The following is a 17088-nucleotide window of genomic DNA, read 5'->3' as shown; positions in this document are numbered from 1 at the left end:
AATTGTTATTTAATTTTATTATTTCCTTATGTTCAAATATGAACATAAGTCTTAATTATGTTGAACATGATAATGAAAATAATTCCTTTACTAATGAAATGAATACTCAAAATGATTTTATTACAAGAAACGCCATCTATACGAACGATACGATACGAACTTGACGTATTTTTGGCTGTAACAACAAAGGTTGCTAAGCTTCAAAATGATGTAGTTCATCAAGTTTACGCTAGATGGCGCTCAAATTGTATGATTGTTCGTGATACTAAATTAATTATTATTATTCAATATTGTGTAGCTCTCAATAAAATTAATAAAAAAAATTAAGTATGTGTTTAGAATTTTTATTTGTAACTTTGTCACCCCGAGTTTCTGGTCCTGTGGTGCCTCCAAACACAGCTGTTGCCCACTTTTCCGAACTAGTCGCCCAAGTCGCCTGACTGGGGACCTCACCGCCCCGGGCTTCCGACGAGCTTAGACCGTCACTGCGTTGCACAATTCCCTCCGGAACCACAAAACGGGTTACGAGTGGTCATAGTGGATGTAATTCTTTTCTTTTATAATCTACTTTATACCTATTCGGGGTATCGTAAATTATAATTTAATTTAACCGGTACTCAGTACCATCAAACGGTTTCATGTTAATTATTTTTAATAGATATTTGAAAGTAAACATTGAATTAACTATCCAGACATCTGACTCTCAAGCCAGCTAGATAATTTCTAATTTCCGGCTAGACAAATATATTTGTCTGCATCATAGATTAGTAAAGGTAAAGATACTTCGCCGCCTTGAAATTGAATGAAGCAAAAAATGGGTTATTAGTAAGTTATTTTTTTGAATTCTTGACAAATAAAAACAGTTTTAGAGAAAATTTACGAATAAATAACTAATACTGCGTAATTTACATAATAAATAAGTAATTATTTCAAATATTTTAGGTACATATTAGCACGGAGACGTGGCAAAACTTTTTTACGCAACTATTTCAATTCTCAAAACTTGGTACATTTTCTTGTTAGAAGTGAGTAATCTTTACTAATCTATGGTCTGCACAAATAATTTAGATTTCTATTCTCGGTCTGGGTGTTTGTGTATTCGTTTTTCTATCTGTCCATAAAAGATATAGTTAGTGAATTTTAATGTTCGTTATGAATATGAAAACTTTATTTTAAAATTATAACGCAAAATATGAATGAAATATGTGAATATACAGTTAAATAAACAGCATTAAACTTCTAGATCCGTGACTCTCTAGGGAATGCTCACCCGCCATTGCATTATAGTGGAAAATACGTTGTTAGAAATAACAAGCAAGATATTTATAATTTGCTTTTGTTTTAAATCAGTTTATTATAACATTTATAACATTAACCAAAATTATTATACGAGGTCATCTCTTTATTAAAAAATATGGCGAAAACGCCACCTGCGATCAAAAATACCACCTTCGATCAAAGATCGGACAACAATTTCTGTTTCGGTCAAAATGGACCAAATTTTTTTTGCAGAAGCAGAAGTTTTCTTCACTGTGGGCCTGTGCAGCCAGTTGTAATTTACATTATTTTGAATGTACCTTACATACACTTTCTGTGACTAGAATCACATCATCATCGCGTTGTGTTGTTGTTCATAATGTCATTAATCATAGAAAAATCATAGATTAGTCATAGATAATAAGAATATAGATTTTTTAATACAGCTGTAGCAGACGAGCACGCAGTCCACCTAATGGTAAGTGGCTACTGTCGCTCATGCACATGTGTATTCAACCACACATAAGATTTGATTTCTACCTGAGGTCAGCCACAGATGCCGCTACCCGTGAAGACTGAGCTGGATCTCGGAAAAGCATGTCTCCCTTACCATATCCTTAACATTTCTGTTATTAGGCATAAAATCGTTATATAGAATTACATCTGGCGTTTTCAAATGCAGCGGCTCTGAATGCGTGCTTGGACAGTGAGTCGATTCGCTTGCAGCCGAGTGTAGATTTGTTTTGACACGACACGCGTCGTGCTACGGGTATCATGGCGACTTTCCACAACTCCTCAAGTGATGGTGGTTTCGAAGCACACTATGGCGACTTTCCGTAGCTCATTAAGAGTTGTCGCTTTCTGAACCAAACAGTCAAAATATCTTGCAAGCTCCAAATTAAGATTGTCCAACAGTCTTGCACAGCTTCTTGGGCATGATCATTTAGACCGGCGGGATATCTACCTTTCAAAAATAAAATAGCGCGTTGAATACCGCGCTGTTAGTAACCGCCCTAATTCGTTTCTGTACTCGGAGTCTGCTATTACCCAATACCAATATTTGAACGGAATACGTTATATTTAAAATCTATTCCGTAATGTAATGGAATCGAATGGATTTGTTTACGACACGCTTTAACACGCGATTTCGTTCTCAACTATTATTAAATATTTTAAAATCGGTTTAGTTGTTTGCGCTCATTTTTAATAGGTATTTTTATAACATCGTCGTCAAGCCATTACTGTCCCACTGCTGGCACGGGTCTCCTTACAAAGTAAGAGATTTTTTTTAATAACTCTTAGGCGTGTCGGTTACCTCGTGATGTCTTTCTTCGACGTTAATGTAAGTGATAATTAATTTCTAACCCGCACATCACTTTAAAAAAATCAATGCCTGGGTTCCGAACCTCGGACTCGGTGCCGTGGGAGCGACACAGGATTATGTGGGATTCTTACCGCACAAAACCCGGCCGTCCTCGTTGCTGCATTGAGGGCTCCGGGATCTCCAAAGGAACGCAACCGGAGTCCTCTTAGCGCGTAGCCCCGTCGGGCTCCGCCCAGGTGAGCTTGGCGCTCGGCACACCGTCTGGTGCGTACGATGGTATGCGTCCACACATACCACCGTCCTTCCCGGGGTCGCTGGCTATGCGGTACGAGCTCCCACTTTTGCCACCCGCAACCTCGGAAGCCCCCTTTTAGTCGCCTCTTAAAACACGCAGAGGATACCGTAGCCCTATTCTGGTCCCGAAACTACAGGGACAAGACCACTAAGCTACCACTGCTTTTTAATTAGAAGCTTGGTCATTAATTATTTCCCGCTGAAAGCATTTAGAGAAGGTAATTTATGTGTCTGAGAAATTTCCTCTGCAGCGGGCGGTTCAGATCGGTAATGCAATAAAATGCAGACGGACTGCTAGAGCGTAACTTGCTACGCTGCGTGAATATTTTCAGTTTATTTAGTACTTTTTGTTGGCTTGTCATTTAAACAGTATTTAAATATAGTAAAATGCTCATTTTTCTTAAAATGTATAGTAGATCTAACCAATGATTGGCATGAGAGACATTTGTAGAAATTTAAAATTTGTAAAAGTTGTAATTTGTATGCATGTCTTTTGTATGTTGTAACTTGTATAGCATGTAAAATAAATGGTTTCTTTCTTCTTTCTAAAATGATATGTCGTGAATCTGATGGTAAATAGTAACGCCGCCCATGGGTATCCACAGTCAATCATCATACATAAGACATTATCTGTAGTCGGTCACCGCTATCCCGGAGGTTCAAATTGGAACGCTATAAGTGTTTCTTTTAGCGCATTTTTCAAAGAAATAGCGCTTCATATTCGTGGGACGGTGTGTTTGGTGTCGAACCACCGCTCTACCTACTGCGTTACAACGACAGTGTTAAGTGGTTTGAAGGGTGTGGTGAGAGACAAACTTATCCGAGGCGTGTTAACTTAGTCCGTAGGGGTAACAACGCAAGCGACCAGAGGTAAGAATCTAATCTTATCCTGGATTGATTACGGATATTAATGAAACTCTTTGCTGGATTCAGAACTGGTTTGATGCAAACAACCTTCTCTTAAATTCTAATAAAACTAAATGTATTAAATTTATGCTACCAAATGTAAGGAGTACGGGGATGAATGTCGCTCTAAATGGTGAGACTTTGCAATTCGTCAATGAAACTGTTTTCTTGGGGATTACCATTGATTCTAAACTCCAGTGGGGTCCCCACATCTCTGCTTTGTCCAGCAGACTTAGTACTGCAGCTTTTGCAGTCAGAAGAATTAGACAGTTAACAGACATACCCACTGCCAGACTTGTCTATTTCAGTTACTTTCACAGCATTATGTCTTATGGCATTCTACTGTGGGGCAGTGCTGCTGACATAGACTCTATATTTACTATTCAAAAAAGAGCAATAAGGTCAATATATAGTCTGCGGCGTGGTGAGTCCCTAAGAGAACTGTTTCCCACTATTAATATATTGACGGTGCATAGTCAATACATTTATGAAAATATTATGTATGTAAGAAAACACACTGATATGTTTGAAAAAAATAGTAACCACCATAACTTTAATACCAGAAATAGAAATAAATTAGCAATTCCTAAACATAGATTATGTAAGGTGGCTAGATCTTTCGTGGGCAACTGTATTCGCTACTACAATAAAATACCCGACCACATTTTGAATCTCACAGAAAAAAAGTTTAAACATGTCGTTAAACTAACGCTATGTAAAAAAGCGTACTATAAAGTAAGTGATTATTTGACTGACAAAACGGTGTGGTCTGAATTAGCTCCAGCTCCACATGTACCATTACGTTAAGTTAACATTGTCAAAAACATTTTTTTTTAAAAGATGTGTGTTATGGAGTTTCTTTCGCCGCTTCTTCTCCATAACGAAACACCTTGTGAAGTGGTGGTAGTTGCTTTGACATTCAAAAAGTGATCTGTAAAGAACCTATTTTGAATAAAAGATTTTGATTTGATTTGATTTGATTTTGATATTTACCAGTGGCAGAACGCACTTACAAGTGGATTACATTTTCGTCTGCTACTTCCTTCATATAAAAACAAGTTATTCTATACTCTACTTCTATCATAAAAAAACATAAGTTACTCTATAGTCTATGGTACTCGTAGAAATGTAAAGCGTGAGCCGCACCGTTACGTATTCAGGGAAGTGAGCCGCCACAGGTGGCGATCGATGCGTCGCGACGCCGCCGCCCCCATGCCATGGGACCTACCTAGCAAACAATCCCTCAACCCTTTGAGGGAAATTGGTGGATTTGTGTAGTTAATGGGAATTATGAGAGGATTTCGTAAACTAATTAAGTACAGCTTAGGTATAGGTATGTATTTTATGTTTTTACAATGTCTAATCGAATTATTTTTGTAATGTTGGATGCATTGGATATGTATATAATACATGTCGGTATTTTAAGAGGAAAAAATAAACAAAATGTACTTAATAAAATTAAAATAATTGTTTGTGTTTTGTATGCTTTTTACTTCGGATTCATGTTTTTGGGTATCTTAATAAATAAATAATACTTAAAATAAATAAATAAATAGTACTAGACGGCTCAATTTTATCGGCTGGTTGAATTAATTGAATTACCTATACTGATTATTTTTGCTCGTGGTTTGAATAATTGAATTACGAGGATTTTCGACTATTTTCGGCTAGTTGAATGAATAAGAATGAACAAGTTTAACCAATACAAGTTTTATAATAAGTTGCGTTTACTTAAAAAAAAAAATCATAAATCCGATTACTTAAATATATAGCTTATGTTTACTCCAACAATTTAGATGAATCCAACGACACATCATATGGTAAAATCAGTTAACCCGTTTAGGCTTTAGGGCGTGCCAAAGAATAAGACATACATGAATATATACCTACATACCTACATACGCTCAAAAAACATTACCTTCCCCAGTTGGGAATAATAAATCGTTTTTTCATTCAGTTAGCTTTACGCAATACTTTTATTAATTTAACGTAGAACTACGCAGAATAGACCGCTAATGACATCTAAACTCGTCATGTACCAAATGAGTACGGTTGGCTGTTAACATTGTGCAATACGTCCTACACAGAGAGAACCGTACCTATACGTTTGGTAATGATGGTTATGTCAGTCTGTTTTGTCTAGCCGCCACCCCTCGGTGCGTGATCAAATTTTACGCAACCACGCCCTTAGAATACGTAGACATGGCACTTGTAAAATATTCGCAAAATGGTTAATCACATAGCAGCATGGTGGGATATTTTCTAGGTCTTTAGAGCAATGGGAAAGGCGTGTAGCGAGACATCAGTCATAAGAGGGTTGCGGTCGTGTGTTAGGGTGCCTTTCTACCAGAGATGCGCAAGGTAGCTATGAATGTGTTTTCAAATACAGCAATGAGATTGCTTGATAGTCATTAAACAAAACTTCACTGAATGCATGTAAATAAATATTCCTCTTGGTCGATTCGACATATCCATAGCTTCGCTACTTGGTTTTTTTCTGGTAACAAGGTAATCGTATGTCCCACAATCGAACCACAAAAACCTTTTACTGTTTTGCTAAAAAACTCTTTAACAAAAACCTACAACCGAATTTATGCCACTACAAAGTAAAACATAATTGAAATAAATGTTGGTTTAGTAGATATTTCTGAAGTCGGCGCTCAATAACATTGGATAACGGCGTAAACAGCATGTCCAATATGAGCGCTGACTTCGTCGTTTACGAAGTTATCCCCGAACAAACATAAAAAAGCATATATACGGTCGAATTGAGAAACCCCTTTTTTGAAGTCGGTTAAAAAATAATCAATTTGATTTTACAACTTCAAAAATGTGTATGCGTGCATGTGTGTGTGTGTGTGTGTGTGTGTGTGTGTGTGTGTGTGTGTGTGTGTGTGTGTGTGTGTGTGTGTGTGTGTGTGTGTGTGTGTGATAGCGTAAGTTTTTCAACTATGTTATAAGGTTTTCTATATCATTATATTTTAATGGTAACAACAACTTACGTAGCCATGTCTGTTTGTTTTATACCCTGTGGTCACTCCCGGACAGACCTGTAATCGAACCCAGACTGGGGAGAGGGCTTACCAATTTCAGTTAGTGTGCAGTTCGTATTCATCATGGTCCATACATACATACATACATACACATTACATACATAGATACTAACTAATTTTAGGGTGATACTATACTTAGCTGTGTTTGTGAATCTTGTTGTCGATGAACAAAGTTAAGTAAAGTCTGGCGCGGTCGGGAGCTAGATGAAACTTGGTTTCTTCCTTGCTTTAGAGTAGGTATGCTCTAGACCCCTCTTCCCCTCGTCGTAAAATACCGTGCCCATCTAGAGTTTGTATGTGTCTAAATTCCTCTAAAAATGATTTGGAAGTGAACCAATAAGTGCAATGTTATTCTTTGGAATATACTGGTACTTATTTCTAACTTGGATTTTCCGGTATACATATAGTTTTTGTATACTGGACGACGACGTTGCGTTATGAAGCAACCTGAAATTACTACAACTTACTATTATTACCATAGATTAGTAAAGATTCTTCGCCGCCTTGAAATTGAACGAAGCCACAAACGGCTTATTAGTAAGTTCTTTTTTTTGAATTCTTGACAAATAAAAACATTTTTAGAGAAAAATTACGAATATTAACTAAAACTGCGTAATTTACATAAAAAAAAATAATTATTTCAAATATTTTAGGGACATTTTAGCACGGAGACGTGTAAAACTTTTTTACGCAACTATTTCAATTCTCCAAACTGTACATTTTCTTGTTAGGAGTGAGTAATCTTTACTTATTTATGATTATTACTTAAACTTACTATTATAATTTAGTAAGACTGATTTGTCGCCTACTTTTAATAAACAAAGTTTCAATTTTTGCTATCTATCGAAAATGCTAACAATAAAGCCTGGAATTCACAGAGCAACTCCGTTTTCCCACAGTATCCCAAATTTATCGTTTACTTCGAATAAGCAACCTGCAATTTTTGCCATCTAAGCATTGAAAATTAGTACAATAAAACCGGGAATTTACAGAACAATTTAGATCCTTCCAATAAGCCAAGTTTGCCGTTTATATAAGCAGCATGTAACTTTTTAAAATAATAATAATTTGGGAGTAGCAGACGAGCATGCAGTCCACCTGATGGTAAATAGCTACTGCCGCCCATGGACATCTGTAATCAACACCAGATAAGCTTAGATAGTCCTACCTGAGGTCGGCCACGTTATAAGGCAGAAATAGGTAATAATTGTAAATACCACCTATTTATACCTATTGAAAAGTAATACAATAAAAATGTGAATTTAAAGAACAACTAAGATTTTCCACTCACTAAATTCATCATTTATTTTTAATAAACCACATCTATGCGTATTAGAAACTAATTATCACTTGCTAAAAACGGTGAAGGGAAACATCGTGAGGAAACCTGCATACCTGAGAGATTTATAAAAAAAATCTCAAAGGTATGTGAAGTCTACCAATACGCACTTCGCCAGCGCGGTGGACTATGGCCTAATCCTTCTCATTATGAGAGGAGACCCGTGCCCAGCAGTGGGACAGTAATGGGTTGATGAAACCACATCGCTGAATCAAATCTTAAGCGAGAGCAAAAGCCGCTTACACCGAAGCTATTGAACTAATCTATAAACCCAACAATCTTAAAGTGCATCCGTGTAACATCGATCGACGCACACATTCGCACCCCGCCGGCAAATAAAACACTGCAACCCCCGTCTAGTCACGAGACAACAAAGGGTGGTCGCGCAAAATTACCACTTACCCACCCCATCGGATTCTAGCCTGTATTCCAAGCGCGAAAGGACTGGGACACCTGCAGCGAACCCAGGAAGCAATGTGTTAAGTGAAGTTTAGGGTTAATTGCGTTTAGATCCAACGGTAAGGGTGGCTGGCCCTATATTAATATAATGTATAACTTTTAGATATGAATTTCGGTCTGTTTTATCTGCCGTGAACTTGACTACGATTTTGCTGAGACGTTCCAAAATTATTTCTGTTTCGAAACTTTGGTGCCACGCTTCGGTAAATAAGGGATTGTAAATAGGAGTTAAGAGAGGGGGAATAAATGGGTCGATTCCTGTAGTAATACTACATACATACAAGTACATAATTATAAACACACAACTGTACTTACATATATAATTAAGCATAGTTATGCGTTAAGTTAAGTTAAGTTAAGTTATGCGTTTGTGTAGATCATAACAAATTTAAAATGTTAAGCAACATCGGGCGCGGTCGGTAGGTGGATGGGTGCCCACTATGTACTAACGTATTTCCGTGTTACGGAGAGCATGTTTATTATAGATTATCATTATTTAATAACAGTCGTTGGTACGAGTAACATACCTATAAATAGTTAAAAAAACATTTAAGATACATCGGCTATTACTTCAAGTCTATCCGTAGATATTAAAAAAAGTCCATGCCCAGTTTTGGGACGTAAAATTTAAAAATCGAACTTAAATCATCTTAAACATGTAGCATGCGTTCGTAAAATGCTGTTTTAAGAATATTATTAAGTCTTCACAGATGTAAAAGGAACGTTCTTCGGCGTAGCGGCAGTGCTACGCGCTACGAAACAAAGATAATGCTATGAAAACAATTGAAATACTGATTAGCGCGATTTGACTTATTGTTGCTTTTGTACGGTTTTCCAATAAAATTATAAAAACGTTGTGTTATTTTTATAATGGATTATTTAAAAAATAAGTTTTTTTTTATTGCAGCAAATGCGCACGCAGTTCGCCAGATGGTAAGTGGCTATTGCTACCTATGGACATGTAATGAACGCCGCTTAGATAAGATTAGATCCTTATCTAAAGTCAGCCACAGATGCACCGCTACCCCTGTGGATTAAATTTGAATTCTCGAATCAGTAAGTCTATTGTGCGTATTAAAAAAGATAACTTATCACTAATACTTGTGATAATTGTGTAATCACCACAAATAATTTAAAGTTCTTCTTTTCTTCAACCATTATTCACCCAATGCTGGGTATAGGTCTTCTCATGGTGTTTCCATGTTGCTCGATCGCTCGCCATTCTTATCCAATGGCGGCCTGCTATTTTGACCAGGTCGTCGGTCCATCGTGCGGGTTGCCTCCCAACATTCCTTTTGCCTCGTCTTGGTCTCCACTCGAGGACTTTTCGGGTCCATCTGCCATCATCCCTCCGGCAGACATGCCCCGCTCATTGCCATTTGCGGTGCGCTATGGTTCGCGCTATGTCAGACACTTTAAAGTTAAAGAAAACATCATGAGGAAACCTGTAAACCTGAGATATCTTAAAAAAAACGTTCTCAAACGTATGTGAAGTCTACCAACACTTAGCTAGCGCGGTGGACTACGGCCTTATCATTCTCATTCTGAGAAGAAACCCGTGCCCAGTACCCTCAGCAGGAGTTTTCACGTTTCGACAAATATGGCTGTTTTGGTATTTGTTTATTTATTTGCCCATACAATTTTCAATCAGCGCCCCTAGCGGATTGTGTCAGAACTAGGAAATCGTATGGGCCAATACGTAAAGAAATACCAAAACAGTCATATTTGTCAAAAAGTAAAGACTCATGGTAAGGGTACAGTAACAGTAATGGGTTAACGACAAAATACTATCATCTCATTTTACAGTAACATGACGTAGTTTTACGTACTAGTTAACCATAATTACTAATTTACGTTCGAAAATTAGTCCTGAGTAGAAGTTAGCTGAACCCAGCGCCTGAACTCAAACAGAAACTTCGTTAAAACTGGGCGGCCAACGGATAAGAATATCAACTTTTTCCTTTGGAATTGTAAAATCTTCATCTCGAACCCTCCACGTTCTTCCGCGGTGTGTCTTTTCTTAGGTATCTAATAAGAAATTGTGAGAAGTGTCTGTGTGTATTCAATTTTTATTTTATTTCTCTTCACAAAATTTTGATGAGTATAAGTTTAACTTGTTCCAATAAATGTTGTAATCGTAATGGCGACATGTTTATTTACTTTTATTCGTTCTCTACAGTGTGAGCAAGAATTATACTTGTGTAAAAACAAAACTTGTATAAAATATAGGTTGAAATAAATGTAGCTTAAAACATTTGGAGGCACGGGTGTGCCTCCGCCAAGTCGAGCCAAAAAGAAAGCAGCACGGCCGTACCATACTTCTCTCGTAGCAATTTCTAACAAGCCTAACATATTTCTGAAATAAAGTAAAACAAAAGATTGACAATAATATATATAATATAATGATAATTTCGTCTCCCAAGGTGTTCATTAAAAAAAGAAGTAGTCTATATTCTTTTTAGGATCTCTTTCGATTTAGAAATCAATCTCTCATCAAAAAACGGGTAAGGCCCAATTCATACTAAAATAACTAGTACACATTATATTTAAACATCAATTTATTAATGTCCCACTGCTGGGCACAAAACTCTTCAACATTTTAATTTCAGGCTGAAGTTTATAATGGCATTTGGCCATTATAAACTTAAGCATTTTTGAAAATATTATGAATTAGTTATATTGCAATAAAAATTAATTTAAAAATCGCACAATACTTTAAAATTAAAAAACAGTACTCATCTCGGGATTGAACCCAGACTACTCGTAGCATGCCAATCAAATCTTAAACCACTAAACCACACACAGCATTAAAACAATATCACGAGCAAAGTCACAGGACAAAGACAAGTCTGATCTTAAGTTTGTAATTAAAAATCTCGGAAGTCAATTAAACTTGGGCGGGCGGTGGCGCCCTCCGGCGTTTTTGTTTCAGGATTGAAGTGGTAATGAATCGCTGAAAATCAAACTTTGATATTATAATGGTATTGTGCTGACTTCGATTAAGGTCAGTGTACATGTACCTTAGGTATATTTAATATGAAATGAAATATATTTACTTTGTATAGGCCTACGGTCGCACTTACAAATTGTCAGTAACAATATTTTTTCTTAAACTCCTACCGGGTCGGAACGCGACCTCGATTGAGAAGATCCGGTAAGAAACTCAGTGGGTTTTTTTTTTTCATATTAAATAATTATTACTCTTTTTTCTTTTTTTAATAAAGTGAAAAGTTAGCAGAATGAGTATGGTTCTTCTGGGAAAGTACCATAGATACACCTAGTTTTAGTATAAAACAGATCCGTGTTTCGGTTGAAAGGTGTGAATGCCGGCTAAGTTTTTTAAAATAATATATTCCTACTAAATGAGCATGCTGTCAACCTGACGGTGAAAGGCTTATGGACATATTTTGTGATCATAGACAAGATTACAATCCCATCAAACGTCGGCTATAAGCATCGGGTAATTACTAATTATGTCTCCCTTACACTTCAAAGCGGAACACAGCGGCGCTTAACACTGTTCATTATCAACCCATTATTGTCCCACTGCTAGGCACGAGGTTCCTGTCGGAATGAGAAGGATTAGGCCATAGTCTACCGCGCTGGCCAAGTACGTATTGGTGAACTTCACATGCCTTTGAGATTTTTTTTTATAAATCTCTCAGGTATGCAGGTTTCCTCACGATGTTTTCCTTCACCGTTTAAGCAAGTGATAATTAATTTCTAATACGCACATAATTTTGAAAAATCAGAGGTGCGTGCCTGGGGTTTGAACCTCGGACCCCACGATCGAGAGGTCGAATTTCTTAACCACTAAGCTATCACTGCTGCTAACACTGTAGTTATTAGATATATGCTAGATAGAAATAGGTATGGCGGTGTGTCCAGAGGCAGTTACTCCGTGGAGTATTCTACCACGTTTATACGTATGAGGCGACACTTTTAGATCCCCTCAAAATTGGAAAACCATCTATAACTTTAGGTAGAATACCCGTTTTATATGGAGTTGGTTTTAGAAATCAATTGGTGACAATGACCAATTCACCACATACCATCAGGACTGCGTGCTTGTTTGTTATTCATGCAGTTTGTAAAAACATATACAAAATTAAATACAGTAACAAAATTACATGAAGCGAAAGCACCAATTAAATCAGTCCCCTGGAGGTGCCTGCACGGTGTAATGACTAGATCTAGTGCAACTATGTTATCCTGGACGCTTGGCACCTCCCACGGGAGTCACGGATAGAACAATGTTGTTTAGATAAAATGTTATGTCGAATAATATAATGTCAAATACTATTTATGGCACTTTATTTGTATTTATTTTATTTGTGACGCAGAAGTTTCTAGGTATTTTTATGTATAATTTTGGAGGAGGAGACTAGCATGCAGTCCACCTGATGGTGAGTCACTACAGCCACAGGACATCTGTAATCAAGCCCAGATAGGATAAGAGTTTTACCTGAGGTCGGCCACAGATGCACCGTTAACCCTGAGGACTAAGCTGGAACGTCCCGGAACCCTTACCACACCCTTGAAACCAGAACACAGCAGTGCTTAACACGGCTGTTAGACAGAAATAGGTGTTCTGGTGTTAGGTTACAGGACAGAAGTAGGTAACAATCTAAATATATAACTCCAAGGTGACTGACTAGCATAGTGATCTATCAACGCACAGTCCAAACCACTGGACGGATCGGGCTGAAATTTGGCATGCAGGTAGATGCTATGACGTAGGCATCCGCTAAGAAAGGATTTTGATCTATTCTACCCCCAAGGGGATAAAATAGGGTTTGAAAAATATACTTAGTAACGCGAGCGAAGCCGCGGGCAAAGCTCGTGTTCTTATAAGAGAGAATGAGGCGGCCACAACTTCCCACTTGAACCTCAAAGGGATTTTATTTTGAACAAAATGTCGTACAAAATACCCACATGTTCATCGGAAGCTGTAACACTTAACAAGGCATTAGAACCATGCTAAGCAGGTCGGTGTAAATATCCAGTTTCCGTAACAAAACTGTAACAATGTAAAACAGTATTATTTATGTCCGGGGAGAGTGGAGTCAAACGGGGTAAAATATAGTGTTTGCTTAATAGAAGCTGTGTCCACATGTGAGTTACGGCGTGGACACATCTATCGGGTTACTAACAGATATAATAATGTACTGTGTGTTGCAATATGCTTGAATAAAGTATTTTCCTTCTTTCTTTCTTTCTTTCTAATAAGGATGAAAAGAGGACAAAAATATGTACTTATTTATGTCTCTTACACGTACTTTCTACACTCACATCCCTGCACTAGGATTTACTGGTAACAAAGACGAATACACAAATACCCAGACCCAGAACAGATATCGAAATTCATCATTCAGATATCTGATTAGCCGGGGATCAAACCCGAAACCCTTTGCGCGTCGGACCGATGACCGTCCTGCCATGCGTAAGTAGTATTTACACTTGGTATGTATAATAAAAAGAGTGCTTGTATCGTGTGTACACGCGCAGTAAATGAAAAAAACTAATACAAAAGCAAAAAATAAACACAATATGTCCAATTATAGGTAGGGCCGTATATCAAATGCGTTTCTTGTGTCATTACGTCATTGGGTTTCAAATTTGTCAGTGCATAATATCCAGTTTCCTTAACAAAACTGTAACAATGTAAAACAGTATTATTTATGTCCGGGGAGAGTGGAGTCAAAAGGGGTAAAATATAGTGTTTGCTTAATAGAAGCTGTGTCCACATGTGAGTTACGGCGTGGACACATCAAGCGGGATACTAACTGTTATAATAAAGAGCACTCACCCACCTTCCCATAGCCCTCTCAACCTTCCGGTTATACCGGAAACAACGGGAGAACACGTCGATATATTAAAGAGCAGATGAAAAGAGGATAAAAAATGTGTACTCATGAATATGATGCTTTCTATGCTCACAGCTTCGCACAGAATCCTTGTCTAGTTCTAGCCGGGGATTGAATCCGGAACCCTTTGCGCGACAGACAACTGTGGTGACCGCCCTGCCAGGCGTGTAAGTATTTATACATGGCATATTTAATAAATAATAAAATAAAAAGGGGTGTACATCAATATGCACTACTATTACAAAAACAATACAAAAAGTATAAAATACTATACGCGTACAAATACTACTAAAAAAACTATACTATTACAAAAACCAAAAAAAATAAACGCTTCAAATTAAAGACAGGGGCGTATAAAAATGAGTTTCTTGTTTCATTACCTCAGTCGTTTTCAAATTTGTCAGTACATAATATCCAATTTCCTTAACAAAACTGTGACAATGTAAAACAGTATTTATGTCCGGGGAGAGTGGAGTCAAACGGGGTAAAATATAGTGTTTGCTTGATAGAAGCTGTGTCCACATGTGAGTTCCGGCGTGGACACATCTAGCGGGATACTAACTGTTATATAGATGACAAAAAGAATGTATTCTTATGTATAAGACACTTTTTACGCTCACAGCACTGCACTAGGATTCCCTGTGTCGCATAGACTCCTCCTTATCTGAAGCATCACTTCCAATATAGGTTTTTAACGCATGATAAAACGCTTCGGTCGTCCAATAATTTAAGAGCCGATATTCCACTGCATTCTAGCGGTTTTTTTCATTTCTCATTTTCTGTTCAGGCGGTACTACTTTGGAACGCCTTGCCCGTGCATATCCGATAATAGTATTTATATATCTGATAAATAGTATGTATTAGTTTATTTATGTGTATCTGTATATAGGTATATTATAATATATATTTATTTTATTGTTAAAATATGTATATTTCTTTATTTTTAATACATATTGATATATCTGCTGTTTCTATTATTGTCTATCGTTCTTTGTTACTTTCGCATAACACCTGCTGCAAATTCCCCTCATCCACCCAGGGTTGACTGGTAGAAAATGTCATCAGGCATTATGTTTGCCCTATTGTACATTTCTTTTTAGAGGTGATGCAATAAAATTTTTAAATAAATAAATAAAATAGACAAATACACAAATCAGATATCCAAATTCATCATTCAGATATCTATCTGTCCGGGGATCGAATCCGGAGCCCCTTGCGCGTTAGTAAGTAAGTATTTATACTTGGCATTATTTAATAAAGTACAAAAAAAGAGTGCGTGTATCGATGTACACACGCGCAAAAACTGAAACTATTACAAAAACAAAAAATAACCCTTCAAATTATAGATAGGGGCGTATAAAAAATGCGTTTCTTGTTTCATTACCTCAGTCGTTTTCTAATTTGTCAGTACATAATATCAAGTTTCCGTAACAAAACCGCAACAATGTAAAACAGTATTATTTATGTCCGGGGAGAGTGGAGTCAAAAGGGGTAAAATGTAGTGTTTGCTTAGCTGTGTCCACATGTGAGTTACGGCGTGGACACATCTAGCGGGTTACTAAGTAACTGTTACAATAAGGCGCAGATGAAAAGAGGACTAAGCATGTGTACTTATTTACGCAATTTTGAACGTGGTGTGAAAGGATAGTCTTATGAACTGACTTGACTTACATTTTTTTTATAATACAGAAGTAGCAGACGAGCATGCAGTCCACCTGATCGTAAGTGACTTTTGCCACCCATGGACATCTGTAATCAACCCCTGATAGGATAAGATTCGTACCTGAAATCGGCCATAGATGCGCCGCTATCCCTAAGGACTAAATGGAACACCTCGGAAAAGTATCCCTTGTTACACCCTTCAAACTAGACCACAGCAGCGCTTGGTCAACATTGATGTTATTAGGTAAAATCGGTGTAGCGGTGGTGCCGCCGAAGTCGAACCACAAAGGGTTCTACTACCTTTCTTACAATGTTTTCCTTCTCCGTTAAAATGATTTTTTTAAACATTAATCTAGTATGTGTAGTTTCATTTATTTTATGAATAAAATTGGTCGTCACATAATTTTATTCCATCCACTAAATGCGACAGTGCCTTTAAGCTAACTCAATAAAGAGGTTTTGTAGAGGTCTCTTAGAGAAATAGCCCTCCGGTGCAGCACGAGGTACTCAATTTAAATTAAAAAGGTCTCTGAAAGCACTGATAAATTATCCGCAACACCTATCCTATGAACTGGATGACCTACATTGTGTGTTTAGAAACGTGGAGTATTTTATTTTTATCCGACTTTGGAAGGTAATGTTTTTTACGACTTTTTTTTATAACATAAGAGTAGTAGACGAGTGTGCAGTTCACCTAATGGTTAGTGGTTACTGCCGCCCATGGAAATGTGAATGCAACCCCAGATCTTTGAAGGTGGTGGAACCCTTTGTGGTTCGACTCCGGCGGCACCACCGCCACACCTATTTCTACCTAATAACAGCAGTGTTAGGCGCTGCTGTGTTCCGGTTTGAAGGGTGTGGTAAGGGACACAGACTTTTCCGAGGCGTTCCAGCTTAGTCCTCAGGAGTAGCGGCGCATCTGTGGCC

The sequence above is a fragment of the Epargyreus clarus genome, unplaced genomic scaffold (genome assembly GCF_041222505.1).
Source record: "Epargyreus clarus isolate Ecla_fem2 unplaced genomic scaffold, WU_Ecla_fem_2.2 ptg000029l, whole genome shotgun sequence".
In the NCBI taxonomy this organism is placed as follows: domain Eukaryota; kingdom Metazoa; phylum Arthropoda; class Insecta; order Lepidoptera; family Hesperiidae; genus Epargyreus; species Epargyreus clarus.
Note: the sequence above shows the minus strand (reverse complement) of the source record.